Source organism: Prinia subflava, chromosome 6 (assembly GCF_021018805.1).
Source record: "Prinia subflava isolate CZ2003 ecotype Zambia chromosome 6, Cam_Psub_1.2, whole genome shotgun sequence".
NCBI classification, from domain to species: domain Eukaryota; kingdom Metazoa; phylum Chordata; class Aves; order Passeriformes; family Cisticolidae; genus Prinia; species Prinia subflava.
The window spans coordinates 18,030,293-18,046,959 of NC_086252.1; the positions used below are offsets into that span (position 1 = coordinate 18,030,293).

Below are 16,667 nucleotides of genomic sequence, written 5' to 3' on the forward strand. Positions count from 1 at the left end.
GGGTCCGGGTAGTGCATGGCAAAGCCTTCCCCCGAAAGGTCTGCCCGGAGCACATCCCGAGCGGCGGCGGTGCCCAGGGGGCTGCAGCGCTCGGCGGGTGGAGGCGGCAGAAAGGCGGTGACGGGGGGAGCGACAGAACCCCCGCGGTGAGGCCAGGAGTCCGACGGGGCACCCGGGAGCCATCGCCCAACAGGTGACTCCTTCCTTCCTTCTCTCCTTCCTCCCTTCTTCCTTTTCTCCGAGGGAAACCCGCTCCTTCCCTTCCCAGGAGCCTGCCGTGGTGGTCGCCAAGTGGCAGCGCGGCGCTTCTGGCCAACCCCAGGGCGGCGGGGGGAGAGGGTCTTTCCTCTCATCCTGGGGAAAGTCATCAATAAAATACGCCTGGAAGGCAGATCGAGAGCGTGACGTTTAAAAATGTTGCCTCTACATCAGCGAGTAAAGGCATCCGCTGCCCGCTTGCGCTCCCACAGCAAAGTAGGGATTCTGCTGTGCCTGAAGACTGGCGGGCGGATCTGCCTGCCGCACATCCATCTCCTCGCCCCTTTGTAGTCGGAAAAGTAACTAAAACCCGCAGGAACGAGGCAGGCGGTGGAAAGGCTGAGCGAATGGCGGCGGAAGGGGGAACGCTGCTAAAATCTTTAGGGGGTCAAGTATTTTCTGACAGATTTTTTTCATACTCCAAAAATCGAGTTTTTAAACAAAGATCAATGTGTTATGCTAAAGTGTTGAGCTGACTGTTAAAACATTTGGGGGGATAATGACAATGTAACAAAGGCCTGGTTTGGAGTGAATCATCACCCTTTTAAAAGTTAAAGCAATTTTCAGGAGAATAGCTTTCAGCAAATGCTTTACATTATTCAAAACGGCCAAATAATGCTCTATTATAGAGCCTGAATGCTGCCAGTCAGCCCATAAGTGCAATTTGTGCAAAGGCTCGGTGCCTTATCTCCACTTCTTTATAAAGAGGTGAATATAAAACAATTTCTTCCAAACCCAGACAGAGAGCACGAAAATTGCTTCCCTTTCTGCAATCAGGGCAATTTAACTGGAGTGCAATTAGCACTATTAAATGTCGATTCTGCATAAACAAATCTGACTAAGAAGCGAAAGTGGGGTGAGAACCTCATATAAACTGAAACTGATTTTTTAAAATTATGTATCCGGGTCCTTTACAATTGATCCGTGACGTTTTCATCTCAGAATATATTTCCATCATAAATACATTACAGTTAAACCAACATAAATCTAAAAACCAAAAAATCTCAATATGAATACTAATTAAAGAATAGCCTAATTAAATGCAACAGTTCACTTTCTTTGAACAATATTGTATCCCATCTTCTCTCTACGAGTGTCTTTTGATCTGTGCAACTACTAAAGTTGCTGTCTTTAGGAGGTAGAGCTGGGAAACAATTCGTTCATTACAGATGGTTGGGAAGCTCCTGAGTTTATATTCAAGAGCATCAGATGAAATGGCTCGGCTGTTCAGAGAGAGCCCTGGGAAAGAGCTGCCAAATATTTTCCAAATAAATCGATTTAGCAGCAGTTAAATGTAAGGTTGCTGTACAATTTCCCGTGCATTCTAAGGGGGCGGCACGGAATTTTACCCATGGATGTTATGGGTGGGAAGGGGGAAAACCCTTCCAAGTTTAAGAGAAGCAGCCTAATTTTCTGCCAAACAGAAGGGACATGGGCAGGAAACAGGCAAACTGCTCATTGCCGAGATAAATAATTGCGCCCTGCCAGATTTTTTTTTTTTTTTAGCAACAGTTCTTCCGTGCGAAACCCCCTCCCCCCCTCAATTACACTCTTCATTTACGTGATCTAGAAGCCAGCATTGATTATCAGAGAAACTCAGAGGGGTACCTGGTGATAAATTAATAACTTCAGGTAGGAAAAGGCTTCCCCACTTTTCTGCCCAAGACTAGATACTACAAGGGGGAAGGGTATATAGAGATAGTGTTAAAATACAGACCTTGGTGCCTGTTGAGTCCACTGAATTCTTTCCACTAGAGAGTTTTTCATTTGTGGGTAAAGATGAAGTGCAGCTTTTGATTAGAAGGAAATCTTTTATCGTTAATAAAAAGGAATGAGCACTGGGATCAAATAGATCATGGAAATTAAATGAAAATTATGGCACTCTCCCACAATTTCTGCTTGATCTTTCATATGATGTTTGTTACATGGTGCACTCCCCTCTCCTCCTGCCCCCTGCACACTGAGCCCCGAGGTGGAGCATCAGGCTGGGCTTTCATCTTTTCTCGATCTTTAAGGTGACACTGTTTAGGAGTAGCAGGGAGACCCATATTACCCTGTGTTTAAAAATCTGCACAATAGTTTCAGAAATCCTGTCGCTTACTGAACGCAGTCAAAAGCGTGTCTTTGGAATTAATTCTCTTCCGCTAAATTCATTTGGACCGTGTATTTTAAAGCTCCCTTGTTCTGTTTATCTCAGCCGGAGACACGTTAACAATTCAAGGGAAGACTAGTGTCAAAGGAAGGAAGGTGACTGCAGACTGGATGATGATTTTAATTACTACAATTATTGGGAGATTATTCAACAGCATCATAGATTTGTTTTCTGCCTTGGTAGGAAAGTCTGAGGAACACTGGGCGAGGAGGATTGTACGAGGATTTTACCTCTTGGTTCACATGCTTTCCAGTGCTGTTACGATGTATGGGTTAGGCATGACAAGCTCAGACTGCAGCAGGTTGGAAATTCAGCCAGTTCTAGCGTTCACAAAGCTTTCTTAAAACGCAGGTGTTTCTAAATAGAAAGAGTTTAATTAGTAAACGCTCGGACCCAACGTTTATAGAGCGTAAAACCGCCTTTCCACACAAGTCCATTAAAGCAGCTCTGCTGACTCGGTAATGAGGTGTGTGCGGGAGCAGGGCAGGGGCGGCCGGGACGGCGAGCCCGGCGCTCCCTGGCAGCTCCCGGCCCGCCCCGGCCCGCCCGGCTCCTCCGCCCGGGGCTCCTCCGCCCGCGGCTCCTCGGCCCGCCGCTCCTTTGCCCGGGGCTCCTCCGCCCGCCGCTCCCCCGGCGGCGCCGCTCGGGGCGCGGGCAAGCGGCAGCACCGGGCGGGTGCCTCGCTGGAGCAGCCTCACGGCGGAGGAGTCCTGTCCCCACATTTCTTCTAACATCCCGCTTCCGGTGCCCTCCGAGCTTTTTATACCACGTTTTTAGCCAGGCGTGACTCAGAATGTTGATTGTGATTAAGCAAGCTGTCTATCTAGAGATAGAGATATGTGGCGGTGTAATAGGCAGGATGATTGACATCACAAAGTTCTCTTCGGTCCACAATGACCAATAAATCGTCCTGCAGCTCTTGCCATTTAATGAATTGCTATTTCGGTAGAGGAAAATATACCAGACCCCCATTCCTATGTTCTCTTCTTGCCCCTCACCCTGTCCTGGGATTAGGGCAAGGAAAGAAGGGGAGCCATTCATTATGGTCTTTCTGTGTTCTGTAATTACTGGAACTCAGGCTTAAGGTGAATTTCAGCTCAGATCATGAACCATTTCACGTTCAGATGCAAGCTTGCAATACTTTCCTAGTGGCAATTAGGAGCCTATTACAAGCCATTAGATTGATCAATGTACCTTAAACAATGTGAATGATTTATATGGCAAAGAAAAAAACCTTCTTACATCCATTGTACTGTTCCAGCGACCAACCTGGCCCTCTGTCTCCATTCATCACAGCTTTAAACAACAAAAGCAATTTATTTAGTAAAACTTAAATGCAAAGAAGCAGCCTCAGTTCTTCAGTCATGTAGGGCACCCGAGCTTTATCTCTTTATTGTCAAGAGATGTAGGCTGGAAGAATTTGAGTTTGTGGAGAGGAAAGGGAGGGGTGGATTTGCTGGTTTCCAAATGGATTAATTCACCTTGTACTTGAAAGAAGGAAACAAAGAGATCCCTGAGTAAAGAGGACACTAATCTGCTCTGCAAATGCATCACAAGGAGGAAAGCAGTGGCTTACATGTGTTCAGCAAAGTGCTTGGTTAGATTATTGTAGCCTTTTAATGACCGTGTGGACACAGAACCATGATCCTTGGAAGTTCCAAGACAGCTAAGGAGTGGAAAGCAGGCTTGGGATGTGCCAGCTGATGGAGGGACAAGGGTAGGTGCAGTCTTCTCCACCTTAGGTGATTATTCTAACCATTCTACAACAAGAAACTACAAAATATCAGCTGCTATGAAAGCCAGAGCTGCTACCCTGTAGGCCTTGGGTCGGTCCTTATTTCCCTCCTTTTAGAAGACCCAGGGAACCTCTCACACCTGGAAAATTCCTCCTAGCTCCTGGAAACCCCAAAGTGAAGGGTTGGGAGAGACTGGTGACTTTGCACTTGCCACCAGTTTATTAGGGAGACAGAGATTCAGTTCAGAAGGATCAGGAGCATGATTTACCATTTGCTGAACTGATGCCCTCTGTTTCTTGCATTTTTCTTACCTTTTTGCTAACCTTATTTGCCTTGATACTTAGCACTCCAAAATTAGTCTTCTCTATACATACCAAGCAACTGAATGGATCTTTGGGTTGATGTTAAACAGTTCTGACACACTTCAAATTAAAACTGCTGAAAAACAAAATCCCACACATGTGACCTAACTAAGCCATTCTTTAAAATGTGACTTTAATGGGACCAGTGTAACTGGTGACAGTGTTTGTTAGAAAAAAAACCCCAAAACATCTGTAAGTCTTAGTTCAGCTGGAAATTTATTTTGGAATATCATACAAGAGAGAATGTTATTAATTTATGATTCCAATTATTATTTGTGTTTCAGCAACAATCTGCTCTCTGGAAATTGCTGCAATGTTTGTCAAAAGTCAATGTTTTATCCCATAATTTTCTGCGAGGCAGTAAGCACAGAGCTCCTCAGAATCGGTACAAAGAAAAGGAACAAGGAATGAGTGTCAGGGTATATCCGGAGATATGACCCTTTTGCTAAAAAATGTGGATACAGCCATTCCTGATTTTCCAAGTTGTCCATATGAGGCTGATACTATTCACTTATTTAGTTATCAACTGCTTTCTTTCTTGCTAGCAAGGGATTAGTAAAACAATGTCTACCATGTAAAACCAAATGATGGTTACAATAGGAATAAGAGCAGTCCTCCCCCTTCCATAAAGGAGATCCCACATCGAGAAGGGCATTGAGAGAAGAGGATTTCTGTTGAGTCTGTCACACACTAAACCCACTTCTTCCCTTTCTTGTAGGTCCTACGCTATCGAGAGCTTTACCCATGGAATCACCAGCATGTTCTGCTTACCTTAAACTTGCTTTTTATCAAGGAGGAGACATCAAAGAAGAGTAAAAGATCTGGAGGCATCTTTCAAAGATTTTGTAGAGATTGTCCATTTAGTCACATTGTGCTTTAAAGTCTCTTTCCTTTTCCAAAGCTTTGTACTTGTCACTTTGCCCAGGAGAGTTGCTGGGCCAATCTCCTCAGGACAATGTTCTGGCCTTCCTCTACTCTAAGTATTGCCACAAAAACAGTCTGCTTGAAGGGATTTCTGCAGTCCTTAACTACACATATACAAAAGCAGCCTATGCTTCTTAATATGCTGTTTCAGGCCCTTACATTCCAATCTGGCTTGCATTGCCCTTTAATTATCTGTCTTCTTATTGTGATCAAGTGAATTTTTACTAATCTCCACATTTATTGTTAAGGTAAATAGATGCTGCTTTTAATCAGTATGGAGGGCCAGACCAATGCAGTTTGAAGTAACTTAAGTCAACTATAAAGGGTTCAATGTGTGTATAATTACAGAGGACGTCAGCTATTCACTCCAGTCTAATTCAGTGTCTGTTTAGAGACAGAGCTCTTCCTTTCCCCTGCTCCCTCTCTCACCTGATTTGCTCCCCACTGCTCTGCAAAGCCGGCAAGAAGAGCACAGTGGAGGCCAAGCCAGCAGCAGCCCTCCTCAACTTCAGGCTGGATTAATTTAGTGGATTGGAACTCCTCGGTGAGTATAAGCATACAGGTACAATCTAACACCTTCTTCCAACAAAAAAAGATTGATTGCCTCTTAGCCTCAGTATTAAATGTGCTATTATCAGAAGAAGCTGGAATAATGCATGCAGTCACTTTAAAAGAAAGCAGGTTTCCTTTGCGAGCATACTTATTATTTCAATAGTATTTGAGAACTAGTTTAATAGTGGCCACGTTGTTGCTTACTAAAATATATTTGAATTGAACACGTATATATCAAGGTATTTTTTCTTAATTTTAGTTTGAATTATCCCTGAAGTTCTCATTAAATTTACCATTTGTAAAGGACAGATTAAATGAAAATGGCTTTTAGAAAAATAGAGCTGGAAATTATTTTGACCTTTGTGACCTGGTAGAGGTGATAATTTGCTGCAGCACTAGATAGTGGACGTATCTGACATTTTAGGTATTCCCTCATAGTTTCAGACCTTTGTACAGATGAACTCCACCTGGGACAACTCAGCAGTCAACTTCTTGTTACCTTAATGTAAATGAGAAGACTACAGCTGTCTCAAGCAATCTAGGTGGACTCCACCAATGGAAAATTAAACTTAGGCAAGGGCCATGCTAAGAAAAGAATGTCTATTATCCACAATAATGCTCCTAACATTTTCTAAACAGCTATTACCTATGTCTGTCCATAATTGTCCTTGTTACAGTAACATTGCAATCTTTCCTTCTGAACAGTTACAGAAATCTCTCTCCATTGACTTTTCCATATATAAACAACCTATACAGGATTTTGTAATGTAAAACAAATGTGATAAATAGGTCCCACATTAAAAAATCTTTTTGAGTGGAATGTCTGAAATGCTGAGAGGGTTTTGAGGGGGTGGTTAGAAAATACCACCACTTGCACTCAGTTTCCAAATGCATTCCCATATATGCAGATGAGTGTCAGTTGAACCTATGGAGCACATTGTTGCTCAATTTGGATTGTCAGTGAGAATAAATAAGTCACTTTTTCTTTTGCAAAATGATGCAAAATAAGCTGTAGTGGATTTTTGTTATCTAATATTTCTCATGGCTTTTACTGCACATGAACATAATTTTTTATAATGACAATAAAAAATATTTGTCTATTTAGAAAACAACATGACTGCAAAATTCCCAGTTATAGCAAAACAAATAGAAGCCAAAATCTCTATCATCACACCCCTCTAATTGTAATCTTTTTAGATAAAACATGCTAGTTACTCTAATTGAAATGTGATTCTCTGTAGGGGCAGACCATTATACACCTCGGAGGGATTGAAAGCAGGGAAACAAAACGCAAGTTTCACATTTCTAAAATCTCATCTCCATAATTAAGAAATAGGATGTTCACAATTCCCATGCAGTACCTAACGCAATGTAACATGATCCTCCATGATGTATTTTGGAGGAAATTTAGCAAAGCTCCAAGGTTTGTTCACCTGAGTCATGTACAAAAATGTGTTTTGTTTGTCTGGTTTCTTGTAAACATTCTGGCTGAAAGCACAGCTCTAGGAGGAAGAGCAGGCAGTGTCCTCCAGCTCTTTCCCATTATCACTGTACATCCATTAGGATGTGAAATCAAGTAGCCAGACCTTTCAGCCAGTACCCAAGTTGTTATGCACTAACTTCAAAAGAGCCTTAATCTGAGTGAGAATGACATGCTCCTATTCAAAGTAAGATGAAGTTAGTGCATATAGAAACTTGTGCTTGTTCAGAGGAAATTTTCTAGAAAGGTGTGAAGGGTAAAATACAATTGAAAATACAATTGCAGGCTTTGGAAAGATATGTTGCATAATGCTTTACCTCCACAGACTGTTTTGAAACCCTCTTTTCCCAGCTGTGGGGACAGTGCTGATTTCCAGAACACAGAGATGCAATACTGTGTTTTTCCAGGGAGTAGCTGTGGTACCCACAAATAGACTAGCCACATTCCATGAAGCAACAGGAGCACAGGAACACCTCTTTGTGCCAGAAGTACATACTGGACATGCTACAAAATGTGGTTTATTGCCCTGTGAGGGATGGACTGAGCCCATATAACACTGGATGTGCAAAAACCTGCAGTATCTGGAATTTTGCAGCTCCAAGACTGAAATTTTACAAACACCAATTATTTGCAGATGGTGCCTTACCTTACTTGCAAGTGTGAGTGTCTGCACACTCACACTTGTAACTGCATAAGGGAGAGGGAGGAGATATCTGTAAATAAACTGCTTAAAAAGAAAACCAAATAGTCAAACTAACAGCTTGGTAGTTTGATGTTAAATTGCCTATTGTTACAGTATTTTTCAAATAGCTGTTACCATAACAACATTTTTTTTTCTTTAAATTTTTTTAGCTGTTTGGAAAAAAAAATCTTGCCAGAATTCTTCCATAATAGCTTCCATTAATAGCACTGTCTTCTGATGGGGAGGCCAGTGCTGATGTCTCCTGCTGTCACAAGTCACTCACACATCTCGCAGATGTTTTGTTTGATAAGGCCAATTTGAGCTTTACAGAACACGTTGTGGGTTTTCATCCATCCCCAAAGTGCAAATATCAGTTAGGATGAGATTCCAAACTGATAATTTGCTAGGAGACAAGGCATGTGATACCTGTCAGCAGAATGTGACCAACCCCTGAAAAACTATCTCAGACTGAGATAGACTGTAAAGATTCTCCTTTAACATAGCAATAGTGTACCAAGCACCAAGAGACAGACCTTGGAGCCACACATATAACAAAACCAAAGAAAACAAAAAGGGGCAGGAGGGAAAAATCCTTCAGAAGTCCAGTATTTTTCTCCAATTCTGTAGCATATATTTTACTAAATTATTAATGTAAATGCTGTAGATGAAAGTGGTTTATCTCTATCAAACAAAAGTAAAAACAGTTGGAAAAAGTGAAAGAAAAGGAATCCACTTTAAACATTAATGCTGCCCCAGCAACACTGACAAATTTTATTTTTGATTCAAGTAATTTGCATGACTAAGAAATAATTGCTTTTCCAGCCCTTCCACACACTTGAATGTGGCAAACATGTCCAGATTATTATATTTAATAATTTATCTGCTAATACCATCTTGTTTCTAGAAACAGAGACACAACTATTTATTTTTGCAAGGCTTATTTTATAATCAGATTTTTCATTTTATAAACAGCTAGGACCACATTTCAGTGTAAGCTGCTTGATTTTTTTTTTAAGCATTTAATGCAGAATAAGAGAAGGTTCCATGAAATACTTGAATGCTATATAAAATTTCACAGAGAAGAAGAAAATATTGCTATATATTATTTCTGTGTTGATTACCTGGAACAGAAGGAGTAGCAGCCAGCCAGCCCTTAGGCCCTTTTCTACAGAAGGTGTGTAACTGTGTACATCCAGATGTGTGCATATGCATGTGCCCATGCTTTTTTTGTACTAGCTAAAAATAATATTGAAAAATCTTAAAATAGTGTGGCTAAATAGTGTAGTTTAATTTCCATACTCTTTTATGTAAATCTACGTTCACAAGAGCAGTTTAATTCCAGAGAGGACATTCCAGATTTATACAAGTGTAAATGACACTGCAAAACAAAGTGGTTATCTGGTCATAAGGCTTCAATGAGACCACTGCCACATCATCAAATCTTCTGTTTGTTTGTGAAAGTATAAAACATTTGGGTGAACCTGAAGACAGCAGTGTTGAAAACAGCATCACAAATCCTGTTGCTCTGTTTAAAGTTCTGAATAGATAGGGTGAAGTTCAGATTTTTTTCCCAATGTATAGCTGAAAATATTTCTGTAAATAAACTATTTCCCTCATATTTCAGTGTATTTAAAAACATACAGACTTGGATGTATTTCCACTTTTAAGAATGCTAGTTCCAGTTTTAAGAATGCAATAAGTCCAGCATTAAGTCTGTCTGCTGGAGTTTCTGGTTGAACAACAGAGCTGTGTTGGGTTTAACTCACACATTTTGACCACACATGATTTGACATAAAAAGGTGGAAGTGGTACTACAGATGCCTGCAGTTGGACTGATAATGTTAGGAACGTTCATCCACACACTGTCCATTAGATTTGCTTTGCTGAAGTGAGGTTACTAAGCCTGAGATCATTCCATACAGGCAAATCTGAAGTTTAGAAATCAAGTGACAAGTATTGCATGCTCCTCTTTTATGCTCTGTATTGGTTGTAAGTGCATGTAACAAGTGTTAATGAGGTGCAGGTAATTTACTAACATCAAAAATCTGTGCATTGCATTCACCCCACTCTGCTGTAACTAGGATCGAGAAGACAACCCTTAAACAAAAAGGGCTTTCATACCCTGTGACCAGTCATGGCAGGTTGCTCTTGGACTCATAACTACTGAGAGGACTTTTGAAATGGGTACTATTTGAACTTCTGAGCTTGGTCTATAATCTTGCTTAATAATTACATCAACTGTGACAGTTTAATTCAGTGTAGGTATCTAAAACTATTCCTGAAATTAATAATAGGCATGCCTTATAGCTTATGCATGTCAAAAGTTATAAGACAAGTCTCATCATGGAATGTAACTATTTTAACATGACTTTTTAAATAGTCCAACCATTTAAAACAATTACATAACATTTTTTCTCCAATTTTTAAAACAAAAAATGGTTTTTTGTATTTATAGGGTTGAATATAGTTAAGTGACCTCTACAAAAACTTCCTCTTTGAAGTGTTCTCTGAAGAGACCTTCAAGGCAGCTGAGTGCCTCAGATTGTGATTTTGTAAGGTTTTGATGCTAAAAATTGTTTAACAAACAGCTCCAAAATATTGAGATTTTGATTAATAACATACAGTGTCACAGTATTTAAATAATATGAAGTTTGAAATCTAACATGTGGCAGAAGAGTATGTGTTCCACATGGTTAGGAGAATGGGAATGGGGGCATACCAATATCTGAGCAGGAGGAAAATAGTTATACAAAGGCAATTAAACTATTGTTTAGGAATATATTATACTATATTGTCTCTACTTGTGCCAGAACTTTTCCTCTAAATTCATGGTTGAAGAGGATGCTCCTTCAGCAGAATAGGGAGTTTGGGTTATTGTTGCTTTGTTTTTTAAATGTTTATACTGTATGACTCTGCAGAACCCTGGATTTGGTTAACATTGACTTCTCAGCAGAGAACAGTTAGGGAATATTAGCCTGATTTCTTAGTATAGTAATATTTGAATAATATAACTCAGGAAATCTAGTTGAGTGTAACAGTCTTGAAGAGCAACGCTCACACTGAAATCAGTCTTAGGGCCCCAGAGTCTTTCACTGTAGTTAAATTCCTATAGAGTTTCATACTCTTCTCAATGCTGAAACTTTTCTCTGAAAAGAGTACTCTGCCAAAAGAAGTTTTACTCCATCTAAGGAAGAAAGAATTTACTGTATTTGGAGTATTTCCAGTGACAGGACTTGAACTAAAGTTAAGAGATGGTGTACTGTCCTACACTGAGGGGTTAATTTAAAAATCCTATCTCATTTATACCCTCATTATCACTAGATTAGGATCACATCTAATCCCACAGTAATTACATATTAGCTGTATATATTATCACTAGGGTGGGATCTGATGTTTGCATACAACTATTTATTTTACTAAATGAAAAGGAGAAAAAACCTACCCAACTCTGCCATCATACATCTGTACCCCATTTTCATATATACCTTTTAAATCCTAAACCAGAAAAAAATTGTAACTTTAATTTCTATTTTGGCATAAACCAAAGGGGATTTTAAAAAAGCCAAAAGTGTTGATTAAAAAAAAATTACAGGAGCAAAATGCAGCAAAGTAGTTAACTATTTGATGTGAATAGATTATCATTAGAATATGCAAGTTGCCATTTACCATGCCATTGCAATGCTGCAACTGTTGGAAGATGAGGTGTACCTGTAATTCTTATTGGTGCCAACATTTCTTTGTTGTTTTTAATGGTTGGAAGTAGTGCGTAGCCATAGAGATATACAGTGGAAAAGATTCATAACCTACATTTCTGAGCAGTTTTGCATTTGATCTATCACAGAGGAAAGTACTTCCAAATGCAGTTCTCTATTAGTGATGGAAAGTGGTTGCAATATGAATATGCTTTCACCAGTGCACTATGTAAAATGGACACTGAAACTGAAGTTATTCTGTCTTCAGATCAATGTAGGCATGAATCTTAAAAATGTGAATAAAAAAGCTCATTCAGCAAACCTTACTAATGTCTAGCCTGCATTTGCAAATTGTTTAATTGTGGATTGGTGTTACTAATCTCAAGGATTATTTTGCAGTTGTTGGAATCAACATTTTAAAAGTCTCCATTTAATCTCTTTCAGAAGAGTTGAAGCTAAACATTATAAAACTAAAATGTAAATAATGAGTAAGAGTCTAATAGCCAAATTATTATCTAATAACTGGAATCCAACTTCAAAATCATTACAGAACTTATTTTTTAGTGTCCATTCACCCCACCATAGTTTTAATTTAATAAAATTTTTAAAAGAACATTTTAATAAGCAGGAACATGACAAATCTTCGTGAGTTAGGATTTTGAGACTATAGATGACCATCTTTAATCTCAGTGAAACAGAAGACAGTCTCTCAAAATTCTTAAGCACAAATACATTTTAGTTAGTTGTTCTTTTTTTTTTTTTCCCTAAATAGTTTCTGTTATAGAATTTCCAATCTATTCCAATTTCCAGTCTATTCCAATTTCAAATTTCAAAACTAAGTAGTCTGGTATTTCTTCAGTCAATAATGCTGAAAGGTACATACCAAAAAAGGAGGAAAACCCTAAAAACATTAAAATATCAAGTATTTTCAAAGTACTTAACTCATGCAGTCTTTGAGAATCACAGAAATTTAAAACTGCAATACTGGAGTTGTTGACAAAATGCTTTTCAGTAGTGAGCTCTTAGTCACATATGGAAAGGCTAATCAAAGTCTGAGGCAGCCTTGCTGTTCCAATTTCTTCTTTCCAGAAAGCCTGGTCTCTGAGATACTGAGGCATCGGTTTTTCACCTGGTGGATTGTTGATGAGGCCTCACAACCAAATCCTCACGGTGTGTGAGTTACAGAGCTGGCTCTAGGCAAGTTCAAGTTAAGCCATTTGTATCCATGTCACTTTGGATGTGTCTTGTTTTGTGAGCAATTAAAAAAAATAGGTCATGTTTTGTACTCTGGAGATATTGCTGCTTGTGGTTCTCTCAAAATTTAAACATTTTGCATGCCTCAGACCACTTGCAGGGTAAATGGAGTCCCCTGCTGAGCAGCTAATAGGGGAACTCACTTTCAAGAAACGTGTGTCTAATAGCAGGGGATTACTATAAATCTCTTGGTTTGATGTACACTCTCGCTTAAATGTTATGGGAGTGGCTTCAGTATCCTGCAGCTTCTGCATCCCACTTGTAGCTGCAGCCAGGCATATTTACAAATTCATTGAAGAAAGAAATTTTTAAAGAGGAGTTATCAGCTCTCCCTAGAGATACCAACATCAAAAATTAAGTCATCAGTTTATCTTTCTTCCCACCTTCAAAATGTTACATGTGCTTATCATTTTCAAGTTGAAGTCTCTGGGGGATTTTTGAGTTCTGTGATAGTTGAATATGGACTGCATATATATTTATTCAGTTTCAGGTAGAGAAAGTAAAAGAAGTAAAACTGCTTCTGAAATTAATTTCTAAACTGAGTGCATTGTGTATAATACCATGTTGTGTACTAGATAGTATGGCTATGAAACTGACCTCTGAAGTGAGAAAAAAGTCCAACCAGAAAATATTTATTTGGTTAATATAATGATTGCATTTGTTCATGTTACACTCTTGGACATAGCGTCTTCCAGGTACTGTTTGTGTTTCACACAGACTGCTGATCATTTCTAAAAGAATCTCTGGAAATTTTCTGAAAAACTAGGTTCACTCACAGAACATCACTTGTGCAATTAATGGTTTTCACTAATTTTGTAGTTTCCTGAAACACTAGAGAAGCTTCCTGGATTTTCTTTTCTAGGCCAAAGATCTCTTGAGCTTTGTCTGTTTCCTGAAAGCCCTTGGCTGGGTGTTTCTAAGGCAGCTTGATGTTCCTCGTCTGGGCAGAAGGCATTCAAGCAGGTGCTAAGTGTAATAAGGCTAGATAAGAGACCAATCATGGCTTTAATTGCCTTATTCCTCGCCTAGCTTGGGGACGTGGATAGTGTATCATGATTATTCTGTTGTTCCCAGTTTCAGGTGCAGAGCAGGGGGGTGGCTGGGATTTGTTTATGTTATAAACATGTTCTTTTAAATAAATCTGGCCATTAGAGGTAGTTTTGTGGCTAGCACAGCTGTCAATCTGACAGCAGACACAGCTTCAGTTGTGTGGAGGTCATTTCCCCCTGTGTTATCATAGCAGTGAGGTGGATACTCGCACTGGTGACCATCTTCTCTTTCCCGACTGCTGTTCTTAGGCATTTTGTGCTTCACCGTACACCTCTCCAGAGAAGTGGGAATCTTAAGCCTGAAAGACTCCTGAGGCAAATGGTATTTCAGTCTCATTGAAATCCAGCAAAGCACCAAGCACTGAACAAAAGCCCACAGAAATTACAGAAGAAATAACAGGAGAGACTTGAAATTGCCTGAATCATTAGGAGTTCTTACCCTGCCATGCAGACAGGTGAGTCCTCAAATGTTGCTGCTGCTGTTGCTAATTCCCTGGAATACCTGACCCATGAGACTGAAAGGGAACTGATAGGATGTTTCCTGGGTTGCCACACATGAATAACAAAAAGTTATTCACGTGGCAAAGTAAGATTACTGTTTTCCTTAGAGGAAATCTGGGTTGGTAAGTGTATTGAGGTTTGTGCTGGGTGGACTTTCAGTGACTCAGAATCCTCCTTGATTGTTCAATGCCTTTAAAAGTAGCCCATGTTTCTGCTGGGATCATGCAGAAAACATTAGCCAACGTGAGAAGTATCACAGATAATTTGCAGTGAAAATGGTTAACTTTATCTCAGATTCATCTGTGAAGTGTTCCGGATTTTTATTCAGTGAAACCTGCAATGAATGTGTGAGCCCCTATTTTTGTTCTGATGTATATTTTTAGCTTATTTTGTGCAGTGTGAATTTGTGTATTTTAATTATTCTTTTGCTTTGATAACAAGACATGGTTTGTCTCTTTGCATAGTAAAATTAAGAATATCATCTCAAGTCTGCTGAATTAAGGAAAACAACTTGGACACATTGAAAAATTTTATAACTTTTGTTTTCTTTAATAGGATTTAAGGCTGATCAGGACAGTAATCACATACTATTTGTGCTAGTACTACTCTGAAACAAAGAATGATGAGGGCTGGAAGTTGCAGATTCAGAGAGTATGTTTCCAGTCTAAGAGTTAAGACGAGAGAAGCAATCATTCAAGTTAGTATTTAATGATGGACTGAAACTTGCATTTGAGAAATGACTTCATAACTTATCCCAGATAAAATGAAAAGAGTAGTACCTTTTACCTGGAAGACAAAAAAAAATAGTAGTATTTTTCTCAACCATCTACTTAAGAAAATTGGGTATAAATTGACATAAATTGGTTATTGAAGCAGAGGCACCACTAAAACTGTGACTGATACTATTAAGTCTTCTTCCCCTTCATGCTGCAAAACAATCTCAGCTTCTCATGAGAATGGCTGGAGACAGCTCTGTGTGTGACTGGAGCTGTCTTTTCCAGTCTGTGAATGTTTCAGAAGCATCTGTCAGGCCATACACCAGTTCCACGTTAACACTGGCCAGTGATCATGACACTTCATTGTTACTGAACTAACACAACACAGCTATTCAAACGTGGCCACCTACCTACACATTCCAATCTACAAAACACTGTGAGGGAAGAAGACTGAAGTGGGCTCATCATTTGGCAGATACACATCATAAATTAGCAATCTTCCCAAGGCTTTTCACTGAACCAGCAGTGCAGCTAAACAGCTGTCACTGAGGAACTATGCTCATATTATAAGGGAATGGAGTAAGAAGAAATCATTAATACAAACATTATTAAACAGTCATTGATTCTTTGGAAGATAATGTGAGAGGGACATAAAAGCATTCTCACCTGTATCAAGAACCAAGGTAAGGAACGTTAATGAAAGCTGCTTGGGTCAGGACCTGAGTGAAGCATAAGGAGTCATTTATGTCATGACAACCTTTTTCCACCTGCAGAGGAGCTTGGCTGCCCTGTGCTGAGGCAGGACTGTCACCTGGGATCAGGACCTGTGGGAGAGTCTTGCTAGGGTCTTGTTGTCTGTTGAGAGGTATGTTTGCACTCAGGTGTGAGCTTATAGGTGTTCCAGCTCCTAGTTCTGTGACCTTCTGTGAGGATGACATGATCTGATCTCCAGTGTACTGTCACTCAGTTACCCGGCTTGACCACACATCTGTCAAGTTTTGTCACTACCGATTTTTCTGGTAGTGAATGATTTCTGGCTGTCTTAGTTGGCATTGTCAAACGTGCTTTGCTCTTTTTGCTGTCACCCTTTGTGCCTGGTTGGAGTTCTGGGGGTGCCTCACCTGCTCCAGGCCACCAACTGCCCTGCTGAGAAGGGGACAGTGTTTCCAGCCCCTAGGCAGTTAAGTGGAGCCACCAACAGGAGCATTTCACTCTTAGAGAAATGCTTCCTTAGAGAACTTCAAGGAATTTTGGTACTTGTGTTTCAGATGGAAGGAAACAGGACACATAGGAACCAGGTTTTCTCTAA

The 16,667-nt window shown here is 39.8% G+C and overlaps 1 long non-coding RNA gene across 1 annotated transcript; it reads left to right on the top strand.

Moving 5' to 3' along the window:
- Positions 1–68: 68 nt before the first annotated feature.
- On the top strand, positions 69–14,667 carry LOC134551831 (uncharacterized). The gene is made up of 3 exons (XR_010080704.1): positions 69–193; positions 5,227–5,976; positions 14,391–14,667. It is a non-coding gene; the product is annotated as an uncharacterized LOC134551831 (long non-coding RNA).
- Positions 14,668–16,667: the final 2,000 nt, after the last annotated feature.